Source organism: Sus scrofa, chromosome X, assembly GCF_054392235.1.
Source record: "Sus scrofa isolate SSC_HxYL_T2T_F1_AM1 chromosome X, Sscrofa_HxYL_maternal_Yorkshire_Landrace_v2.0, whole genome shotgun sequence".
NCBI lineage: Eukaryota > Metazoa > Chordata > Mammalia > Artiodactyla > Suidae > Sus > Sus scrofa.
The window spans coordinates 117466189-117482545 of record NC_139401.1 but is presented as its reverse complement, the minus strand read 5'-3'; the positions used below and the strand labels follow the sequence as shown (position 1 = coordinate 117482545).

General features: G+C 38.9%; 1 protein-coding gene across 31 annotated transcripts in view; it reads left to right on the top strand.

Moving 5' to 3' along the window:
* The window catches only part of ENOX2 (ecto-NOX disulfide-thiol exchanger 2), a 284418-nt gene that overhangs the window by 111434 nt on the left and 156627 nt on the right, over positions 1 to 16357 (top strand). The window lies entirely within an intron of this gene.

Below are 16357 nucleotides of genomic sequence, written 5' to 3'. Positions count from 1 at the left end.
TATAACATAAATACCTGACTCTTAGATCATAGGTCTTTCTGCTTATAAATCAGATATTTGTTAAACTAGTTTGGAAAACAAAAGTACGGTAAAGTATTAGCTGTCTGGAGCCCTCGAGAAAAGTGTGATTTTTAGAGAGTTGTATTTTCTGGAGCAGTGGAAATGCATAGCATACAGCCACGGAGCTGGTCTGAGTTGTAATCCCAGCTCTTTCTCTGTCTGTGGCCTGGGTTATGTTCCTTAATCCCTCTGACTTTCATTTTCTTCGACTGTAAAGTTAGAAATGATACTAAAACGTTTAGGATTGTTAGTAGAGTTAAATGAAATTATATAGGTAAAGTGCATAGCATGATATCTGCCCACACCTCATCACTTAATAAATCGCTTAATAAATGGTGCTATTGTTTTGTTATTATTATTATACAATGATATTATGAACCTCTTTTTTTTTTTTTTTTTTTTTTGCCTTTTGTCTTTTTAGGGCTGCACCTGTGGCATATGGAGGTTCCCAAGCTAGGGGTCTAATCAGAGCTGTTGCTGCTGCCCTATGCCAAAGCCAGATCTGAGCCGCATCTGCGACCTACACCACAGCTCATGGCAACGCTAGATCCTTAACCAACTGAGCAAGGCCAGGGATCGAACCTGCAACCTCATGGTTCCTAGTCGGATTCCTTTCTGCTGCGCCACGACAGGAACTCCTGAACCTCTTTGTTTTAAGCATCAAGGCATTTCACATTTTTAGGTTAACCATTATGGATACAAATTGTGTGTGTGTGTGTGTGTGTGTGTATGTGTGTAAACGTCTGTCTTTTCAAGGCATACTTTCAACATAATCTAAACTTTGCTCAATCATTTAAAGGCATAGTTTCAGTCATTAGTCACTGTGCTGCGCTATAATACTCTATTATCATTTTCTGGGTTTGCTAATGAATATAGGCCTTTTAACGCTGCTCTAAATTGTCCTAGACTGTAGTGTCTATTTAGTTATTACAGCCACATTAGCCACATTTTATACATGTCCTGTCTCCTTTCTGTAGTCTGCAGTCATTTCTAGTTTCTCTCAGTGTCCCTTCATGTCCCTTCTTTTCTCCTTCTAATCAGTTACGAACTTAAAAAATAAACAAACAGCCAGCTCTCCAAGTTGATGTGTCAAATTAGTATGTGAAGTAAGAGTTAAATCAGCTATAAGACAACTTGCTGTGGAAGATACACAAGATTAAGGCCTCAACTTTAAGACATCTACTTTGGCTGCCCTGAGGCTTTTTTAAATCACTTACTAGTTTTTCCACTATGTTCATGATAAGTTATATGCTGGTTTAGAGTAATACCTCCTGAATATTAGTTAACGCACTAACTAATGGGAAAAGAGAGTATGCATTCATCTGAATTGTGAACCAACTTTAAAGAATTTCAGTTTTATTTCTAATGAGCATATTCAGTGAGAGCAAAGTACTATTGCAGATACAGGGTTTTAGCAGTAGATTATGTTAATCTATAATTAGCAGAATCAATTTGCATTCAAATAATGAATTTGCCTAAATTCTTAAAAAACAGTATGTTCTTAAAAATAGGTGAACTAGGCTCCTGGCAGGCTAAATTACCTCCCTTGTAGTCCTTTTCACACTATTTTCTTACTGAACCCTTTGTAGATAGTACAAAGATAACTCCAGCCCAGGTTAAATTACCACAGATTCAAAATTAGTGTAGTCCAAATTAATGAGGTTTTACTATACAGGGAGCCTCATAATTGCTCATCTAGCAATCTTATTATAAATGTGCAAACTGTTTTATAATGGTATTTTCTCCCTATGCAGTACTAGACAAAAAGAAAAGGGAAGATATTTTGTGAGTAGGAACTTCTTTCTTGCTTTATCTTCCTTCCTTGCATCTTGGCAAGGAGGAAAACTAGGGTTAGAAGTCCTTACAAGAGCTACCAGCCATTTCACTTCTAAGCTGAGATACGCATCCAGCCATTATATCACCCAACCCTGTCACCCCTTTGAATCAAAACCATCTCTCTCCCTCTCCTGTCACTACAAATGAGGGAGGGGTTGTTCACATAGCTCCAGTTCCTCACTACACATTCTGTTCTTCTTCCTTTCCCATCCATCTACCTCACCCTTTTCTCCAAATTGCCTCTCTCTTGTTATACTAAAATTGATCTCCTTAGAGGTCACCAGTGACCTCCAACTTGTCACAGTCAGTGGCCTTTTGACAGGTCTCAACTACCTTGACCTGTTTGCTTCATTTGATGCTATTAACAACCTCCCCTTGCTTGAATTCTTTCTACTTCTGCTTTCCTTGGCAATACATTTTACAGATTTCTTCCTTTTCTGTCTCCTTCAAGCATTCTTCTTCTCCCTACCTCCACTTTGAGTGTACTATTATTCACATTTATAGGTGTTGAAATAAAGGATCAATAAACTTACCCAAGGGTGGAACATTTAGCAAGTGGTTTAACCAGGCCTCCAACTTCAAAGCCTGTCTCCAACTACTATCCCAGAATTACTATGTCTATGGATATTATAAATCTGGACCCATTACTAATTAAATATTAAATATTGGTGGCACTCGAGGGAAAGCTGTGTTTGTGTGCGAATAAGATGAGCAGAGCTTGTGTTTCATCATCTCTAGGATCCCTTCAAACTCTGAGATCCCATGGTTCCTTCTTTTCAGCTTTCTTTTCTGCTACTCCCCAAACAAGTCTTCTATTTCAGCCAAGGTTGTCTGCTACCTTTCTCCAAATAGGCACCGGGCCTGCCTACTTCAGCATCTTGTTCATGCCATTTCTTCACCTAGCATTCTCATCGTCTTCTTTCGCCTCTCAAAACTTGTCCAACTGACAGCACCTAGTTCCAGTCAAAATCTTGTCCAACTGACAGCACCTAGTTCCAGTCCTACCTTCTCCAGGAAGCCTTTGGATTGTCCTAGTTAGAATTGTTCACTTGTACCTCTGAAACCCCCTGGGTCATTATATTCATATGAATCACTTGCCACTGTTCAACCACCTTGAACTATTGGTTATCTGTTTGTACAAACATGTCTTAACTTTTCAACTCAGTCATCAGCCTCTGACTGGAAGGGTCCCTGATTCATAAGGTCTTTTGGCAGAGACACAGTATCTTGCACACAATAGAAGTTGAAGAAGTATTTGTTGACTTAGCACATATCTGGCTGAAGAATTGCTTTCCTTTTGCCTTTAATATTGTCTGTCATCGTCTTTTCACTCTTGGGGGAACTGTGCACAAAACTGGGCACTCAGTATCTAATGTTGATCAACGGACTGCCGCAGTAGTCCCTAAAGGTCAAACTCCAGACATTCATGAGATTATATCCCTCAAGAACCACACATTGAATCTGGGTGCTTGTGAAACAAATACCCAGCCCTAATGGAATCTTCACTTCTAAACTAGATGAAATTTCATGAGTGCCCAAGGGAAACTGATAGGTGGAATTGGGTGTCCTGTCCCAACTCCTCTGTTCAGTAGATCAGTAACCTGGCATAGATATTACTGTAGTATTTGGCCACAAACTCTTTCCATGTGCACCTGGGTGCTTTGCAGCTTTTATCTTAAGGTGAGCTCAGAATTTTTCAGTGTGCTTGCTCTCAAATTTCACTTTTTTCTCAGGGAAGTGTTTCCTTGGTGATGCTGCAGCTGCACAAATTGTCTAAGATCGCGGTGAGTCCATGTATTCAGATAACACTCTCCTACTCTGTGGCCAAAGAGCAGAAGACTGTTAAGCCCTTGTCAATCATAGTGCCAAGTTTCTGTCCAGAAGATACCAACTGTCTCTTGGTTTGAGATCCACCTGTATTTGTAAAGGTGGAGATACCAAGCCTTTTCTCAAAGACTTTCACTAAAGTGAAGGAATCCATGAATCAGCAAGGCCAATCAGATGATGGCTAAAGTCAAGTGCACTGCTTTAAGCAACAACATCATGGTACACTGGCATTCCAAGAAGGTGCTAGCTCATTGATAAAGTGTGCAGCTAATCAGGATAATTATGATATCAGAGTGATCATCCAGATGTAGGCATAGTCCTATTTCTGTTGTCTCCTCTCATAGTTCTATATTGAAAGATAGAGTTGCACTTAATTATGTGATGCCTAGTACTAAGCAGTTTTGCCAAATTTTGTGTGAATAATGAATAGTTCAGCATGAAACGGGGGATCTTCATCCATTTTCCATTTGTAATAATGATTGAACCCCAAGGATTCAAGTTCTTCAGGACCCTTTAATTTGATAATCTGTGTCAGAATGGTGATTCTTTCTTTCCCTTAATATATTTTCATATTCATTTCATTTTACAAAAGAGGTGCCAGTAACCAGAGAGGAGAAATAATTTTGACCAAGGGGGAATAGCATCACCAGGAATGTTATGATGTGATAAGGACCTCCAGATAGTATCTAAACTTGATCATAGACCCTAACTCAGTTCCTAAGGTTTTCTTTAGAATTTCTGGAAGTCAGGATGAGACTTGACAATATGAAAGACAGTGAATAGTTCCAGCGCTGCCAGGTCTAGATTAATAAGAGGAAGTAGGTCTGCAGAGCAGCAAGGAGAGGTTCAGTCAGACAGAAGGAAGAACTATATTAGAATGAGTTATCAGGGGCAGTTGTTTAAGTCCGCTTGGAAAAGAAATATAAAAATGAGATGAACACTAATCTGCCTGGAAGTACTTTTGTTTCCTATCTTACCTGGAAGAGGGGCAATGAACCAGGAAACTTTTTATGACACTTACAGCCCTTTGATTTACCTCAGACTCATCAGGCTGAGACTTATTTCATGTGGATTTGAACTCCACAAATAAAAGCATTGATTGTTTTTAAAGAGAGAAAATGCCACCATTTTATATCTTGGTCTGTGGTATTTCTAGCATATCAGCTGAATTATTATACTGCCAAAGGCCAAGAAGAGTGTATTGTTCCTTCAGATGGAATTAAAATAAGAAAAAGAGTAGACCAATAGCCCTACTCAGTTTCTTTAGTCCTTTGGACATTTTTATCTGATTACAGTTTCAAAAAATAAAACCTTATCTTGATACCTAGAGGATCTCAGTTCTGATAGAAACTCAGTGTGAAATTTTTCCTCTCAAGGAATGCTGGGGGAGGGGAGATTGACGGTAGCACAGAAGCAGCAAAATCGGAAAATGCAAACACATCTCTCTTACATTGGCCCAGCTGTTGAAACAGCTTTGGAATGATTTTGTGACCTCATTGTACTTCCTAAGTTCTTCTCTCACAGACGTGAAGTGTGACTCAGCCTCATGCGTTGGTAATATAGGGGCTAGCAGTAGATGTTGAGTCATAGTATTTTAGAGTTGGAGGCAATCTCATCTGACACCATCATTTTCACAAATGAAGACACCAAAAGCCAGAAGGGGACTTTTCTAAATTCACATGATTACTTAGTAGTGGAACCAGAACTGATTTTTACCTGACACTGATCATTTCAAGTTGGCTAGGGCTGTGGGGTGTGATTGTTTCATTTGTATTGTAGAAAGTGTATCTCTAACCTAGAGGAGCTGGCTTCCCCCATGCTAATAGTATTACATGATTTGTAGCAAGCTAACCGAGTGGTATATGAGGGCCCATATCTGTTCTGCCTGCCACACAGGGGAGAACTCTTTGATCTCAAACTAGAAAAGGAGTTTCAGTCTGGGAAACACCTATGAGGGAATCGCTTTTGTAGAGCTGAACTCCAGCAGCTCAGCAAATCACAGAAGAAAGTCTTTGTGACACCTGCTTACTTGATGGGGAACGCTTGGTGTCCCCCATCCCAGCCCACCCTAAGGGCCACTATATACCAATAGTAAAACACTTGATAATCATGTGTTATCTGTTATTTAAACTTTGTTGCATAATTTTATCTACAGGATCTCTTTCGGTTTCTTGATTTTTAGGTAAAGACTCATTTGAAAAAAATCATTTTAGGCCAGTAAAACTCAATTTCACAGTAAAGGGATTCTTAGATTTGGGGGAGGTTGTTTTCCTCTCCTGTTAGCTTAGCGAATTGGTTATCAAAGCAACTGTCATTCTGGACTTTGAGGCCTATAAGGGCCTCTCTGGCCTTAGTAAAAGAAAGAAGCGTACTCAGATATGTAGTAAAAAGAATACTAAAATTGTGATTTTAGTACTGCATTTGCCACTTGTTATTAGTATTTTGATCCTGGGCAAATACAGAGGCCTTTTGTAAAGCTTCAGTTTCCACATCTGTTAAATGGCGAAAGCATTTCGAAAACTGTTAGATACTACCTTTACAGTTACTGCTGCTGCTTGTTAGGTTGGTGAGTCTGAGTGCTTTTCTCCTTCCAATTCTGAGTAAAACTGAGAACAAACACAAAAAGCCATGTGAGGAACAAAATGTAGTATCAGCTTTATTAGAAGTAAAACTGGACTGAAGAACGTGGCTTGAGCCTAAGGCCTAATGAAACTACTATCTCCAGCTCCAAATCTCTACATTGATACCCACTGATGGGAAAGATTGAGTCTGAAGAACAGACAACTTACCCTGCCAGTGTCACGGACAGTGATGGCCTGTGTCACAATTCAGAGGAAGCTAGAAATTAGAACAAGGTGGGCCTGTGGTCCTGCCGCTGGAAAATAGTACCTGTGCCCTGACTAAGCTCTGCTCACTTTATTTTATTTTTTTATTTTTTTATTTATTTATTTTTATTTATTTATTTTTTTTGTCTTTTTGCTATTTCTTTGGGCCGCTCCCGCGGCATATGGAGGTTCCCAGGCTAGGGGTCTAATCGGAGCTGTAGCCACTGGCCTACGCCAGAGCCACAGCAACGCAGGATCCGAGCCGCGTCTGCAACCTACACCACAGCTCATGGCAACGCCGGATCGTTAACCCACTGAGCAAGGGCAGGGACCGAACCCGCAACCTCATGGTTCCTAGTCGGATTCGTTAACCACTGCACCACGACGGGAACTCCAGCTCTGCTCACTTTAAAAGAGAAAAGGGGGCATGTCAACTTGAGGGCATTCTGACCTGAGAGCCAGAATGCAGAGGTTAAGCCAGGAATGATCACTTATTTTTATTCTAATCTTACTAATCACATAAGTGGATGCTTCTCCAGTGCCAAGGAGCAAGCAGAGGTGGATAAAAGCCCAGAGGACTTTCTATAGTACTGTCTGTCCTCTCTCCCAAGTAGGATGAATGTTCCCTCCTTCCCGTGGAATGATGACAAGTGTGACAAGAACCCCCACCATCCCAACACGGCTGTTTATTTGCAGATTAAAATGACTTTGAATTTTTCACAGTCCTATCCTTAGCATTTGTTTTCTCAATCAGGGAAAACTAGCAGTGATGATTCATTGCAGGGTACAAATAGATAGGGTTGTTCTAGCACCATGAGTTACATTTAGATTTTTACTTTTCCATGTATAAATCAAGACAAATTCCACATGGAACTCAACTTCATGTCATCTGATTTTGCCTCATAGTCGTACCTTACAGTGAGGAGATTTCACTTCATGAATTTCAAACACAGATACCCCTGCTGCCATTTCAGCATTGCCTTTCTACATGTGATTGCAAACTGCGAGTCTTCCTTTCTCTTCCATGGCACCAAAGTATAATTAAAATACTTGACTACTACTACCGTTACTACTACTGCTGCTGCTGCTGCTGCTACTACTACTACTAGCTGATACTGTGACACACCTACTGTGTGACAGATAACGTTCTAAGTATTTCAGATGTGTTAACCTATTTGACTTTCACAGCAACTCTGTGATTATCCTTATTTTAATCGTAAGTAAACTTAAATACAGAGATGTTAAGTCATTTGTCCAAATAGTAAGTAGAGGAGATAAAATCCAAATCCAGGCAGGATAGCTCTAAAATTATTGTCAAAAAACAATTGTATCAGGGTGAAAATTGAGGAAGAGCCAGGCATCAGTGCTCTTTAAAAGCACCGCAGAGGATTCCACTATACAACTGGGCTTAAGGACCTGTTCAGCTACCTCTACTATATCACAGCAACTAGGTTGCACCTAGGCCACTCTGGTTCAGAATGTGGATGTTTGTAGTGCAGTAGCCCCCCATTTTCCATGGGGGACTATGTTCCTAGACCCCCCAGTGGATGCCTGAAACCACATATAGTAGTGATCCCTAATATACTGGTTTTTTCTTATACATGCATACTTATGATAAAGTTTAATTTGTAAATTAGGCATGGTAACAGAATATCCGAATTGCCAGTGTAGCTACTCTGGAACTTTGGGGCCATTAGTAAATAACATAAGGGTTACTTGAACATAGACACTGCTGATACCATGGCAGTTGACCTGATAACTTAGGCGGCTACTAAGAGACTTACAGATGGGATACTCTGGACAAAGGGATGGTTCGTGTCCCAGGTGGGATAAAGCAGGACATCATGAGATTTCCTCATGCTACTCAGAACAATGTGCAATTTAAATCTTTTACATGATTTATTTCTAGAATATTTCATTGAATATTTTTGGACCACAGTTGATTTTGAATAACTGAAACCACAGAAAGCAAAACCATGGATACTGTATTCTGTGATAAAGTGTATCTAGAGTCTTCTGTCAGGAACTGAAATGACATTGAAGTAGTAGACCAAAAGATAACAAATAAAGTGGTTGTGTATATGTTGACAGCTCTAGGTATTTCAACACAGAAAGAAGTGACCACCAATTTGCAGTTTTCTCTTTCTCTGCTCTATTTCCTGATATCCATTTACTACCCATTGAAATAAAAATCCATGATGATGACATTCCCTCTTGTAACGGGCTGGCAGACAGTCTTGATTTTTTTCCAGTCTCAATTTCCTTGATAATGTGAGCCACTCAATTTAAGCCATGCAGGTTGTAGGATTTCACATTGAGCAATTGCTTGTGTAATAGAACTAATTTTAAAATATCTTGTTCCTTCTACATTTGAATTTTAAGCGAGAGCAACTATGACATGCAAGCTATTTTACGGAATGTGGTGAGTGAGGGTTGATGAGAGTGGCACATAAAGCCATTAGAGATGTGTCCAGGAGTTCCCTGGTGGCCTAGCAGTTAAAGATCCAGCACTGTCACTGCTGTGGCTTGGGCCATTGCTGTGGTGTGGGTTCCATCCCTGGCCCCTGAACTTCTGCCTGCGGCGGGCATGGCCAAAAGAGAGAAAGGGGAATAGAGGGGGAAAGAGAGAGAAAGAGAGAAAGAGAGAGAGAGAGAGAGAGATGTCCAGCTGCTCAAATGGAATGTGCTGTTTTGCAGGGCAGACAGGTCTCAGCAAGTGGCATTCCCTAGCTACAGTCTCTTTCTTCTGCTTACTTGATTCAATAACAATACAGGAGCAGTAGCTTTTATTAAATATTGATCGTATGCCAACCACTATAACCAGGTATTTTACATATATAAACTCAAGCAAACTTCATAACAAATCTATAAAATAGATACCATTTTCCCCTTTGTTTATAGATAAGAAAACTGAGCCTTAGAAAACTTATGAAACCTTCCAGCCTACAGCTGTTATATAGTAGAAGAGGACTTAAAAGAGGGAGGCAGGACACATCCCTGCCTCAAGGGCATGTGCTCAGTATCCTGGCTCTGACCTTAGACAAGTTATTGTAACTCTCTGAGCCTCAGTTTCCTCACCTATAAAATAGGAATAACAATACCAATGTACAGGTTATTTGGGGATTAAATGAGAAAATGGATAAACAGTGCTTAATACATGGTGTCCTTTTGTTCAGTGAATATTTATTTAGTCTTAAGTATGAAGCATTGCAGTAGGCTTTAAGAGTATGGCTATAAATAACACAAACTCCATCCTGGCCTTGTGATGCTCACAGTCTAGCAAAGAAGACAGTCATTAAGCAAATAATTACACAAATAATTATTTGCAATTATGCTGAGTGCTATCAAAGAGTGACTGCTTATAGTGAATACTCAGTAAATAAGAGCAAATATTTACTAAGTGGCTATTATGTGCTGGGCACTTAGCCAGGAAGAAATTGAGTGCAAGTGCATAATTAGATGAAGAGTAAAGGTATTTCCATGGAATTTTAGATTAGAATGAGGTTAATGAAGACCACTTCATTCCTCTGGTCAATCAAGGAAGTTTTGGAGGGAAGGAGGTGAAATTTCAGAGGATCCTTGGTTGAGTTCCCTGGGAAGAAGAGAGGTCAAGTTAAGAATGTGTTTTCTTTCCCCAAAATCAGTTCCTGGGGATCATGCGAGTCATCTAGTGTGGGCATCCTCAGCATGAGTGGCCTTTATATCTGGCAAGATAAAGGATTTTAGAAGACTTGTGTAACAAGCCATAGGAACCAGGCTTTCCCTCTGAAATGAACGCCAAGTGCTAAATTTGCTTTAGAACTTGGCATAAAGTCTGAGCAGGCAATGAGTCATAACTACGTACTGTTTTCAGATGCTAATTTAAATATCATCCCATACAAATATAGTGGTTCCACTGGCAAGCTGTTTTCTAACCTGGCCTTTTTTTTTTTTTTTTTCCTTTCCATGATTACCGTGCTCTAGGCTGAACACCCTGAGAAACATTTACTAATGCATCCTAAATTATCTCAGCTGGGTAACCACAAGATTTTAGCTTCTTTAGATTTTGTACCAGGCCTCTGTCAAACAGTTCTTTCCAACATTAGGTTTGTACAGAGATGTATACATGTCTTCCAGGCTGGGATTCCCATCAATTAAGACTGTTGCCCTTTGCTATGAGATAACAGTCTCTTCGTGACATAGCCTGCAAAGAGGGAGGTGCCTTTCACTTCTCGTTCTCCTGTCAAACAGCCAGTCAGTTGGAGAGCGTTGTGTTGAAGCTCTGACTGCCCAGAACGTTCTCTCTCGATTGGAGTCAAGTAAAGGTAGCTAAGGAACTTGATTCTCTGCCTTTACTCGGGGCCCCTAGCAAATGATGTTAAGTGTGACTTGAGACTTGACACATCAGTAGCTAAAAGTCTGTTTCTATGTATGTGGAACATGTAGTAATGGAGGAAGGTCTCATTACTACTCTCATTTCACAGATGAGGTAATGCAGATTCAGAGACTCGATGTCCTGCCCAAGATTAGACAGCCAGTAAACTATTCAAACCCAGGGTTTCCAGTCATGGGTCCTGTGCATTTTGCATCATGCCTCACTGATTTCTAAGGTTTCCGAAGAAGGCAGTGGCGTGATCTGAGCTATACTTTCCAAATATATCCTAGCCAAAATGTTTTTATTATGGATTGTAAAGGGGCAGAACTGGAGAGACAAGTTTGAAGACTTCTGAAATTATCCCAGGGAAGTGACATCTGGTCCTGAATCAGTGTTATGGGAGTAGGGATAGAAAAGAAAGGATAGATAAAAGAAACTTAATGAAGGTAAATCATGCTGACCATTATGGCTTAAAGAGCCATAAAGCCTAGAAATGAAAAAGATATGAAAATCATTGGGCCCGGTTCTCTTTCTTTCAGCAGAATATAATTATCCCCACCTTTACAGGTGAGTCAACTATGATTCAACCCAAGTGACTTGCTCAGAGTCTCAAACTAGTTTCGGCAAAAAATGGAGCTGGAGCTCAGGACTCCTTATAACAGTATTCTTTCCACTAAAGCGTAGGGTCTTCCAAATCTGTTTTTTAGCTTGTTAGTTTTTTAAAAAAAGCATTTTATTGAAATGCACAAAAGGGAAAAATCTTACGTCTATACCAATGAACTTTCACAAATAGCACACTTATGTAACCGGCACCCAAGACAAGGCACAAAGCATTTCTGGTACCCCAGAAGACCCTGATGCCCTTTTGTAATCATTTCCTTCCCCACCAAGGATAATTCCTCCTCTGACTTTCTCTTTCTTTTTAATATCTGCCTGGTGGACCATGTTAGATATTGGGAAATTACTACTGGGATTCTTCTACTAAGAGATATTTAGAGATTATTCCTATTTTTTTGGCTGCCATGAAAATGCTGCAGAGAACTTCCATGAGCTTGCTTCTCTTTATGTGTGAGCAAGTATTACTCTAGAGTTGAAGACGTAGGATTCCAGAGTTGAGATATTAAGGGCTTTGTAAATTTTGATAGCTAATACGGTGATGACTTCTACAAAGGCCTCACCAAGTCAACACATCTAGTGTTGAGAGGGTTCTTCCTTCCCTGTCTTCTTGCCAACACACAACATCTTCAATCCCATGTTTTGTGTTTTTTTTTGCCAATTATATGAGCAATGAATTATAGCTCCACATTGCTTTAATTTGCGTTTTTCTAATAAGTAGTGAGTTTGAACATCTTTTTCAAATGTTTCCCTCTCTGCATTTACTCTTTTTTTTCTTTTATATTTTCATGTGTGATATCCTTTGCCCCCTTTTTCTATTGTTATTTGTCTTCTAATTTTGGACTTGTAAGTGTTCTTTTTATGTCATGGAAAATAATCTTTTTTTCTGTTTAAATGTTTTCCCATTTATTTTAAAATTGTTTATGCTGTGTTCTTTCACATCAGACCTACTTTATAAAGTTATGTCCCTCTTGTAGATTCTCTTAATCATTCCTGTGAGTATGGACCCCCCTCCCCCCGTGTTACATGTTCTACCTCATTGTCCTCAAGAGTATAAGTGTATATGTCAAATCATGCTTTCCCAATTATAGGGTCAGGAAATTTAGTCATCCCACCTATAGTGGTTGGCAGTGCAGTTCTTGATCTGCTTTCCAGACAGGATCCAGATGCTCTTCGAGGGGAAAAAATAGAGTAGCAAGACACACCTGTTTCATAGATGTGGAATCTGGTATGTGCTAAAGGGAATGTGAATATGGTATACACACTGGTCATTCTCAACATTATGTCCCCAGCTGTCTTGTGCTGTGACACTCAGACAGCTTGGGCACTTTGGAATGTTTGGTTGCTACTTGAAAGTATTTGGTTACACAGAAGGAGGTTTGGAAAAGTTCTGTCTGGTGTCTAAAAAAGGGAAATGGAACTTCTTCTGGCAGATGAAGAATCTCTTAAATTCCTATCTATATTCTTTAGTACTGTAAAAATTAGTTGTATTTAAGAAATAGAAAGTTTTGATAATCAAATTTTTTTAAAGTGTTGAGATAGTATTTAACCTATTTATACAACCAGTTTAAAAGCATTTTCAGCAGTAGACAATTACAAACAAGAACTAATATATTTATTCAGCAATTATTGGATGCCTGCTGTGTGTCAGGTGATATTGGATGGAAGGGTAGATGAAAATGCTTATTTCTAGCAGAAACTGAAAGATGAATAAGGCTCTCAACCACAAAGTTGCCCACATCTGGTAAATAGAAAGTATTCCCTTCCATTGATTAAAAAAAAGCAAAAACAAAAGCAAAAACAAAACAAAACGAAAAACCACATCCTAGGAATTCTAAAGGGACCGTATTGCTTAGATTTTAGTTAGAATTACCGAATTTGCTTAAAATCAATAAAACTGGATTCACCCTTATTTAATCAGTACCAGCACCTGTTTCCTGTACTTTTCTCTCAGGAGCCCCATTATTATACTGTTTTTAGAAAAAGTTGGCATGAGCATACAAGTAAGTGAAAAAAAATATGCAATTCTCTTGCCAAAATTTTTTTTTGTCCAAGTGTCACTGACACCTTTAGGATATGAAATGGTGAAAACAGTCTTGCTTTGGATTTATAGGTATTTAGATGGTAGAAATAAGAGAAAATGATGAGATGGGGGCTTTAACCCTGCTTAAATCCTAAGTGTCCCCAGGAATGACACATTTTTCACTGAGAAATGTTCTGGGGTGATAATTGGCAATGTTGGTATTGTATTTTTTAAATTCATTCAGTAAACATTTGCTCTGATAATTAGACCTCATAGAGCTTCATGCTGAAGGCACATTTCCATTTGTGAATGCAATTTAAGGATTTCCTAAGAATATAGGTCAGTTTAAAAAAATGACTATGGATATTGCACTGATCATTTTTTACCCTCTGTAACCTACCCCCTCACCTCTATCTAAACTTTATTTGAGGTTTAGACCCAGTGAGGACACTCTAAAGCTTTATAACTTCAAGGATAGCTCTGCAATTTTGGATTCTATCTCTCTGCACCCCGCCCTACCCACAGCACACATACTCAGACCATTTCTCACAACTGTTCTTTGAAAGGATCAGGGTGCCTTTGCTTCCAGGAGAGCTCAGAAGTTATTTTTGCAAGTTAGCAGCAGCCCAGTAATTCTATATCCTCCCCTATGAAGCAGGTGTTCAAGTCTTTCAGATTTCTTTGGCCACTCTTGATTAATTTCCTTCCAAGACAAGAATTTGTAGCCCCGGGTACCTCCAGAAGGGCTAAACAACCTCTAGAGCAGGGTGTCCACTGTTATACTGAAAGCTTAGTTGGGAATAAGAAAGGGATCAGAGCTGGCAGTGAGGTATTGAGAAGAAGGAGTGGGAGAAGTGAAAGAGGGGGCACTTAGAGATCATCTAGACTTTCTCTTTCCTTTACAACACTGCCTCCAACCCTACCTAAAACTGCTAAGTAGCTAATACAGGGCTAAATATATAATTCACTGTCTGTGATAGTTACTGACTTTCACAACATCCTTATAAGGTAATAGGGTAAGAGCCAGTATCAGTTACTACTTAAAAACATAGGCTCTGAAGTCTTGGGCTTAGACTGCCATAAACTAGTCTGTGATCTTGGACAAGTAACTAACCTCTCTAAGGCATTGTTTCCTAAATCTGTAAAATGGAGAAAATAACACATACCTTTTGTAGATTACATGAAATAATCAGTTAGATTGCTTATTATGAAGACTGCATGAAAGAATAAATTAAAATTTTTACAAATAGAGAGCCCAGAAATAAATTCATGTATATATAGAGTTATGATATATAAAATCAGTGGGAAATGCAGAGACTGTTTAATAAATGAAGCTAGAAAATAGTTATCCATAGGGAAAACAGTGAAGAGTTTTATATTTAAGTTTTATATTGCATACAGGTATAACAAAGCTAATTTTAAAAAGCAAAGATATAATGAACACAGAATTCAAAATGATAGTTACCTTAGCTGAGAGGTGGGGGCGGGGCATGTAGGATGGGACTGGAGTAATTCTTATAGTTAGATGGAGATTATTGTTAAGGTCTTTGCTTTTATTTGGGGCTGTGAGTTTGCAGGTACTCATTACATTATTAAAAATAACTAGCTCAATAATTAGGGGACCAGTGCTGAAAGTGTATCATGAACCAAGTATCATGATTAATCCAATTGTATGCACCTGAGAGCTTCAAATAAATACATGTGTAATAAAGTCCTTAGCCCAGAGCTTTTGAGACAAAATAAGACTGGGTAAATGGCAGTTGTCATTACTAGCATTTCTTCTTACTCAACCCCCCCCCCCATTTTACCTCCTGCCAAGCAATAATAATTTTCATGTTGTGCCTGAGGATTAATGATTAGAAATATTAATTTACATGAGGTTCTTTGAAATAACTGAGAACTAGGTTCAAAATTTAATAGTTACTGAGTTTTCAATCTTTTATAAATCCATTAGACCACTTTCATTGAATTGTGCTTTTTTTAATTATCAAAGCACTCTGCACATGTACTTTTAGGATGTTACCAACACCAAAAAGCTTTAACCTCTGCATAGTATGACTTTGGTACTCAAAATCATAATAGTAATTTAATATAATAGCAGCAGATGGTATTGAATTAGGGCACTCTGCTAGAAGATTATAGTATGTGATGAATGGGTAGTTAGAGAAAAAACTGTGCTCTTAGCCTGGATCTGTAATTCTGTTAGCTGTGATTATTTATTTATTATACTTTACATGGTACCTTATCTTCATTCTCTGCCACAAACATTCCTCTATTCCCACTATGAAAAGAGCTGAACTATAACTTCTTAGGAGAACAAATTTTTAATGTCATTATGGGAGTAAAAATGACCTGGAGGTCATTGTCTGATTTCAGTGTGTTTTTAAGGTAGAGGGTTCAGTGCAGAAAAGGAAAATGGATGGATTAGCAGAAGATGAAAGTGCATGAAAGAAAGTGGTAAGCATAAGAAAGACAGGGTAGTACAGGGGGGAAAGTATAGGAATGAGAAGCCAGAAAATCTGGAGTTCAGTTTAAGCTTTTGCCTCCATTGTTGGACTTTAGGCAAGTTACTTAATCTTCTCTAAGTCTTCATTTTCTGGGATAAAATGAGGATATTAGACTGTATATGTCCCTACAAGCATGAGCATCTTAAAATTTAAGACAAATAGAGGGATCTCTACTTCCAGGAAAATGGAGTAGACCCTATTCCCTCCACTAAGTACAACTAAAAACTCTGGATATTATATATAAAAATTAATAAGAAAGCTGAAAGGTACAGAGGAGGAGGGAGACCGTCTGGAGACCGTCTAGAGACCT